Below are 8,493 nucleotides of genomic sequence, written 5' to 3' on the forward strand. Positions count from 1 at the left end.
ATATATTTAGAATATAGAGGTGAAATATAAGTATTAATTAATGTTGTAACACAGGCCTCAGACCTGTAACAGACATGTCAAATCTCACTCATTGGACTTGAGACTCACCTATTAGCATGCTATCTCACTCTCACACACATTCCTAACCTTATGTCTTGCATTTTGACTAAATATATAAAGATTTAAAATATTTTTGCTCAGGCGCAACAAGAGACAACACTACATCTAGGGCCTCAGGCCCGGGGCTTAGAGCTTGGAAAGCCGCTTTCCAAGCTTGTTTACGTGGTGACTATGGAGACTACAGGCCTGCATTCTGTGTGCACATGAGAGGAGAGAGGAGGCTATGCAAGGGGGGGTTTGTGTGTGTGAGTACTTGGTCAAAAAAATATGAGTTTGCCCAAAAAACGAGCAGGACTTGATCAAAAGTTTGCGGGTTCTGCAAAATACAGTTCAAAATTTAAACCGCACTGGGCAAATGTATGGCTTTTTCCCGGTAACAGGCAAGACTTATTTTTTAAAATATATACTGTATCGGCAGGAGGTGTCCTGTGGCCATCAAGGAGAAAAAGACGTGACTCGTCATTTGCCAAGTGAAATACACTGTACAAATATCAGAGCAGTGTCTTCACAGCATTAATTCCTTTAGTACCGGTGCCGAATCCCCTCTCTGATAAAGTAAGTCATGTATGTTTAATAATTATGATTACTGTTATTATTAATTAATTATCATTATTTTTATTGTTGTTGTTATTGCCATTTATTTATTTATTTATTATTAGTCCTCTTCAGAGCACTTGGGTTTCCAAGCAGTAATTTGTTTGCTGACATTTTTTACTTTGGTAGTGCAGTAATTTATTCCGAGTACTTTGTCAGAAACTCTGTTTGCAGTGTTCTTTCACAGTGCTCAGTCTTGTTTGAAAGAATAAGACACATTTAGAGTAACCCTTGGACTAGATGGGACACTGTCCTCTATTATCCAAGAGAAGCTGGAAAATCCTGACCCATGTTTCAAGTTTGAAGAATTTAAAAAGAATTTATAAAAACAGCAAAGGGGGCCAGATGGTAATATAACAAAGCACGTGAATAAAATATGAAACTAGATATTAGATATTAAAAGAAATGTGGAATCTCAATCCTTTATCTATAGTTCGTTAGCTTCAAATTAATTAAATTCAATTAAACAACTATTTATTTTTAACATTCATTTCATGTACTGTTTGGTTGTGTTTTATTTTAATGATTTAATTTTAATTAATTTATTTTGCATTTATTTATTTTGGAATCTGATTATTTTAGTTTTCTGTAATTGTAATATGATCAATAATATACAAACCAAATAATATTTGTACTGTAAAGTGTTTTTCAAATGGATCATCTCTATGGCAGGGTTATATGCAAAATAAACATATTGTTGTCTTGATAAAACAGTTTTCTTTTTTGTTAGGTTTATGTAAAATATTTCTCTTGTTCTGTCCACTGACTGTGTGCCTAAACCAGGGGTTACTAACTTTGGTCCTCAGAGATCTCCAACCATCCAGATTTTTGTTCCAACCAGCAAATTTTATTAAAATCTACTGGTCTGCACCGCATATACAATTTTCACATGCCCTAGACTTTAGTAAGAATTAGGACATTTAAGTGATTCGTATGCAATATTAAGCAATGTACATTTTAAAATAAACGATTTTATTTTATTACTCTATATTGGATTAAAAACCCTAGACTATTGGATGTTGCTAAGGACCAAAAATGAGAGTCCCAGACTTAAGCAATGACCTAACACACCACCTGGAAAGTCTCATTCTTTGGTCTTGAATCTCACTCTTTGAGGGCCTCACGTCTCGCTCTTAAGGACAGCTAACCCTTGGCATCTCTGCTTTAAAATATTCAGCTTAGCCATACAAGGCCTTAAGCCTGAAAAAGGTGGCATGACTAGTTGACTGAAAGATAATCTGTACTAATAATGTGTAAGATTGCAGTGAAAGATGTGTCGAGATGTTCTGGAAACTATGCAACAATAGACTGGAAAATATTCTGCAATGTGCCAGTTACTACCACAAGATGCTTGATAGTAACGTTTTGGAGGATTCTGTAATAACCTCAAGTTGCTATGGTAACTCAAGAGAGTAGATGTTAATGAGAATAAAGGGAACTAAGGAGATAGCCAATGAGAGATGGGGCACCCCTACATTGGGGTGTGGAAGTAGGAATAAGGAAAAAAGAGTTGGAACTCTTATGCATATGTATGAGCCTGAGTAGGCATAAGCATAACCCAGGATAAAAAGGTGTTGCCCAGCCTATGTGCTGGTGAAGTGGGGGGAGGAAACACATGGGGAGACACCAGGGTGGCAACCATGGGTGACTATGATAACAATGAATATGATGATGAGGAAGATAATGACTGACATTCCAGGGTCCCCCAGCAGGAGATGTGAGTCAGAGCGTTGTACTTCAGTGTTTGTGGGATAGTTTATCTGCTTAGTGGATTTGTTAATGAAGAGACTTGTTATAAATTTCAATTGCTTCTCGTGTGCTTCTAGGGTCTATGATTCTAAAGATACTACTAATAATATTCATGATGCTGTAGCCCTCAGGAAACCAGTGCAGTCTAAGTGACTGATTTGATTGATTAATCAGTATTAATCACCAATCCATCAATAAGACTACACCAAAAAGAGAAGATGATAAACTGGAAAAAAAAAGGAAACAGTAAAAAGCAGAATAAACAATAGCAACATGAAAAAAAGAGAAAAAAATGGATTGGTTAACATTTCTCCCGTAATATCTTTTTATATACAACAAAACCCTGAAAAAAATGACAAAGTTTGCCACACTAAAGCAACACTCACTGTCCTCTCTGATGTCTTATTTATCTTGTGTGTTTCACGTACCACATGCTGGGTATCACCAGGAGAGAATTCCATGTTTCTAAAACTAAATGGGCTCTTTATTAAGATAATTATATTATGCTGAGATGTACTGGTAACTGCTTAGATCACAAACGTCATTGAGATTGGGTGTGAATGCAACCTTCAGTTAACATAACTGGTCATATGAGTTAATCAAAAGCCCCCAGTTTACAACAAAAGGCAGTTGTGAACTTTTGCTGAGTGTTGTGTGTTGCTTTTGGGTATGTCGGCTAAAGGGATTTGGGGTTGTAAACTAAGAAACTGCTTCCTTTGTTCTTGGTTCCTCCTCAGTTAAAAGAAACAGGATGTTCTACATTCCTTGTAAATAAGATTCTGTCAAAGAAAATTTCAGACTCCATCAATTTCTGTTTTCAACTGGAATGTCACCAGGGCCCCAGACTTTGACTAGCCATTCAGATTGAAAAGGAACAACAACTGTTTACAGAGATGCTGCATCTGCAGCTAGCATTGCAGCCACATGCACATAGAACTGGCTTCCCAGGGCCATTTCCTAACTCTTCGGTCCTGAAACCTGTTCTCCTCCCTTCAAGTTCCATCAGGTTGCTACATTATGGTCCTGTCTCTTACTCTTGCTTTTCTTGTATTTATGGGGGGGTTGTTCATCTTCCCCAATGAAAAACATTTCTTCCTCCTTCATTTGTCTAAAAATCACCCCTGTACCCCATTTAGGACTTACTCCTTTTCCTACCCTTCCCTCAGCAACATCTAGCAGTCATTCTGATTTCCCCTTCTCTTTCTAGTCTCTGCTCAGAGTCCTTCTTTCTCTTCTTAATACCCTCTGCTCTACCCAGGTTAGCGTAACCCTCCTTGTCTCCTACTTCCCCTTTTCACATTCATGTCAAAATACCCTTCGCACCTATTCCCAGTTTTGCCACCAACTTGCTGCATGACCTCATGGCCGCCCAGAGGGGGGGGGCAAGTGGGGCAATTTACCCCAGGCCCCGGGCCCAGCAGGGCCCAGAAAACTCTCTCGGGGCCCGGGCCCCCAGAGCTTCTTCGCTCCCGGTCTTCGCTGGCGGGGGGGTCCTTCCTCTCCGGGACAGAAGGACCCCCCCGCCGCCGACTTACCGCCGAAGCGGGGCCCCCCACCGCCGAAGACCCCGGGCCCCCAGAATCCTCTGGGCGGCCCTGCATGACCTTGGGCAAATTCCTTCATCTCCCTCTGATTCTGTTTCCCCTCCCTTTGTCTGTTTAGATTGCAGACTCTTTAGGGCAGGGACTGTCTCTTATTATGGATTTGTACAGCGCCTAGCACAATGGGGCCCTGATCTCAGTTGTAACCTCTAGATGCTGCTGTAATACAAATCAGGGTGGACTTTTCTCCCTCCCACTTAATAAAGTTTGAATACTGGTCTGTAAAGCATAAACAGATATAGAGACACAGGAGCATGCTGCTTTGTCCATCTCGCCATGAGTGCTCTTCTTAAAATTAAAACAAGAAAAACACATCAAGACTACTTGCAGTTAATACTTTCAGTATTTGTGCAGCATTGTGAATTAAATCCTGGCTGGTATGTACACCTGACTATTCCTTTATATTTTCTTGGTGCTCTGCAAGAAAGTTTAAGTTGCTGCATTCATTTTTTTATCTTCTCTGAATACAAAGATTTTTAGTTTTAAAAATTCATGAATTCTGCCAAAACTGTTGGGCCAGATCTTCAGCTGGAGTAAACCAACATAGGCCCTTTGTCATTACTAGAGCTATGCTGAAATGTACCACTGGCCTCCATTGTGTCTTGTTATGTTTAGGGGGAAAGCTTAAAAATAAAAATTACCTTCACTGTCATCCTGCAAATGAAACTTAGCTCTTATATAGCCTTGGTATTAGTTGAAAGGTGACCTCAAATGACACTAAGTATTATACATGAATATGCAAGGTACTTAAGGCAAACTCAGATTTTTCCTCACTCCTTGCTCAGGTAAGCTCCCACTGATGTTTGCCTAAGACCAAAGACGTGATTGTAGCTGTCCCCTGCACAGGTGTAAAGGAAAGTGTACAAGGAAATATTCCCAACCCCACCCTATTTATGGTCTGTGTAAGAATCAGTTGCAACGTGGCTAGGGAGCATCAACCATGGGAGCACTGAAAGAGACTAGAGAGGGACTGGGTGAGGTCATTGACTCCCTGTTCAGGAGAAATAGGTAGGCATGGAGGAGAACATGTGATGTCCCTTCTCCACAGATAGCAGAGCGACTGCCCCAGGAGCCCCAACAAGCAATTCTAGCTGAGCTGGCCAGAATTCCTCCTGGAGAATAAGGTTGCAGTATAGCCCCTCTACATCCCCTCCAGCTTGCGAAAGGCAGACACTGTCCATGTTTTCTAGCACAGTAGGATTTCACATGCTACATAACCTCTCTCTTTATTTAAGAGGCAGATACAAAGAAGAGATGAGTCCTAAAGTGGTAATAAATGTAAGACAGGATTTTTTACATATGTGCTTAAGTAAATGAACAGAATGAGAAAATTACAGCTGCTGCTGTTTACATTTCTGAAATGTATAGGATGAAGAGTATTTAAAAACAACTTCCCTGTGATCAGGTATGGTCTTAAGAGTTATCTTAGCGTTCAGTTACAGAGACGGTTAATAATTCTTCCATGTATCCATGCCAGTATGAACACTCTCCTCCACTCTGCTTTCAGGAAGCCAGTACAAGAGGCTGCCTCTTACTCATTATGACTTAACCAGTCAAGAAGAGAGTTATTTCTGTCATGCAGGAGACTACTGAGGCTGATAATGCCATATGTTTGGAAAGAAAATATATGTTTATGGCTCCTAAATACTGTGTGGATTCCCCAGACCTGTAGGCAAAAAGCTTATGGCTTTACAGTCTAAATAGACTCTTCAATAAAGTATATAGGCCAAACTAAGAAGCCTTCATTTTTCTTTCTTCCCAGTTTCCTGGCAGCGGTATATTAAAAAGGACTGTTTCCTTCTTGTACAGCTGGTTCCATTCCTGATGAATTTACCTTATTGCGATTACACCAGGCTTTCCAGCAGCTCCTTGTGACTTGGGGCCTCGTCGACCAAGGTGTTGCACAACGTCAACGCCTACGGACTCTACTGGGAGTTGGCAAGGTAATGTTTTCAGTATTATATCCAGCCTTTCCTTAATACAGTCTAATGCTTGTCTTGCTTTTTAGACAACAGCAGCATATCGATTACACGTTTTCATTGACTTCTTCCACAATAACACTTCACTAAAGGCCCTAACTGGAGCCTTTATTAGCAGTTTCTGTGGAGATGCCACATTGAAGGAGCACAGAACCTGTCATGTCCAGGGAGGCAGAATGGTGTAGTCAGTGGATAAGGAATTGGACTGTCAGTCAGGCACCCTAGGTTCTATTTCTCATTCTGCCACTAAACCTGTGGTATGACTTTGGAAAGTTATTTTACAGTTCTGTGCTTCTGTTTCACCTTTCATCCCTTGTCTATTTAGATTATGAGCTTTTCAGGGTAGTGACTATCTCTTAGTAGGTGTTTATATAGCCCTAGTACAATGGGATCCCAATCTCAGTTGGGACCTCCTTGGTACTGCTGCACTCTAAACAATTAATAATAACAATGCAAATATATGATCTCTCCAAATTGCTACTGACACATATTGGTGGAGTGGTTTTGGGAAGCTTGCACCACTTCCTATACTGTGCCTGTTTAGGGGATAGAAAACTCATTTTAGCTTAACTAAGGATGAGCTCCACAAAGTTATCTTCATAAATTAATAGTTCAAAGAAGTAGCTCAGTTGTGTATATCTGTGCTTTTCAAATACTGTAAGATCAGCCCAAAAAACAGATCGACCCCAATCCACAAGGGTGTTTAAACTCCAAACTTCCACTGAAATAAATGGTCATTAGTGTCTAAATACCTTTGTGAAACTGGGCCATCATTCCCATCTTCCAGCCCATTTCTTTTTAGCACTCTATGCTTTTAATTAAGCCACCTGGGATCACTAGAAATCCAAGAAATACATTTCCTTTATACTCAGATATCTTCATCTTTATATTACAAGCCTATTTTGTATCCCCAAGTACATCTCATCCCGATATTGTTTTTATAGGAAAACGTATAAAAGTCACTTGCATTTTTACAATCAGAAAAATGCAAAAGAAAAGAGTCGGAGGAATGTGAAAACTGACAAAAGCAAGAAGCACAGAAACACCTTGCAAGATCTCCCAGAATCAACTAGCCATCTCTCCTTCTGGCTGGTTACAAGGCAAACAAGATCAAAATCTTGTAGGCTCCCGCACAGTGAAATCACACATGTTTCCTGGTTCTTTAGGAAAGACAGACAAAACAATGGCCAATAGTTAGTTTGGATATGTTCTAGTCTATTCAGGTTCTTTAATACATAACCCTAACAAGTAACTTCAGTTGCTAATGACGCTGAAGAAAATGCTAAACCTGACCCTATTTACTTTTAAAGGGGTGCTCTTGTCAGTCCAGGCTATTCTGAAAGAGCAGTTGTAACTGGGTGAAGCTAGACTCCCAAATGCAGGGTCGGAGCCTTTACCAAGCTGAAGTGTCTACATTCTAAGTGTCCCAGTTAAGCACAGATGACATGAGGGTGTAAAGAGAGATAAGCAGTCTCCAAGAAAATGGGACTTGAGCCAAATAAACATCTTCCAAGATGTTATGGCAGGTGTCACCAGGTAGCAATTTTTCATTTAGTCTTCCAAGTTCTTATTCTTAGAATGCAAGCAACTGTTCCGTCTTGGCAAGACATGCTGTGTTGTTCTTAGTTTGGGCTATTCAAAGTTCACTGGACAGGCAGGATCTGATTAGAGAGAGCTGTGCAAGCAGCAGGGGAGTTTGCTGTCTGCTACGGTGTGTGATTAGACCCAGTTCTTGAGGCTGAGTTGCTTCCTGGGAATTGCATAATGGCAAAAGGCTGAGATTCCCAAAAGAAGGGATTGTTCTGCATGCTCTCTGCAGCCATCTCTCTTCCTAGAACAGAGTATATATGTCAATTTAAAAAGTTGCCCTTGGAATATACCCAGACCCCACATTACTCCTTTCTCCTCCACTGCTGACCTGCAAGGCCCCAGACATCTGCTACCACTTGGCAGAGAGACAATAATAAGAATCAGTATCTTGAACCCAGAATTCATTTGTCAGCTAGAAGAAGTACTGGTCTGATGTGTTCTTGCAGTTTGCCATATTTACAAGACAATCTGCTGTGCACTGCTGCAGTAGCTACAGTCGCTGGGCCTACCAGAGAGGAGTGGGTGCAGCTATCCGGCCTGCCAGTAAAAGGTGTGGGCAGTGCTGGTATGTGGGTATCTAGCAGGAGTTGTGCAAATGCCTAAAATAGAAGGACCTTGAGACTGCACATACCTTGGCCATGGCAGGGTTAGATTTCCTCCATGGAAAGTAAAGTCACAATTCCTGCCAGTTCCTTAAATTGCCCTTCCTGCCCCACACTTACTAACATAACCCCATGAGTCCCTGGACTGAGACAGCCACTTTTCAACCAATATCCCATGGATTCAAGCTATGTGAAGTAAAGAAACCACATTGTCCTCATTTGAGGAGCAGACACAGAGCTGGGTTTCATCTGCATATT

General features: G+C 40.7%; 1 long non-coding RNA gene across 1 annotated transcript; it reads left to right on the plus strand.

Moving 5' to 3' along the window:
• Positions 1-295: 295 nt before the first annotated feature.
• Positions 296-5,956, plus strand: LOC123372232. Its single transcript, XR_006580179.1, has 3 exons — positions 296-365; positions 539-675; positions 5,874-5,956. It is a non-coding gene; the product is annotated as an uncharacterized LOC123372232 (long non-coding RNA).
• The last annotated feature ends 2,537 nt before the right edge of the window (positions 5,957-8,493 follow it).

Source organism: Mauremys mutica, chromosome 1 (assembly GCF_020497125.1).
Source record: "Mauremys mutica isolate MM-2020 ecotype Southern chromosome 1, ASM2049712v1, whole genome shotgun sequence".
NCBI classification, from domain to species: domain Eukaryota; kingdom Metazoa; phylum Chordata; order Testudines; family Geoemydidae; genus Mauremys; species Mauremys mutica.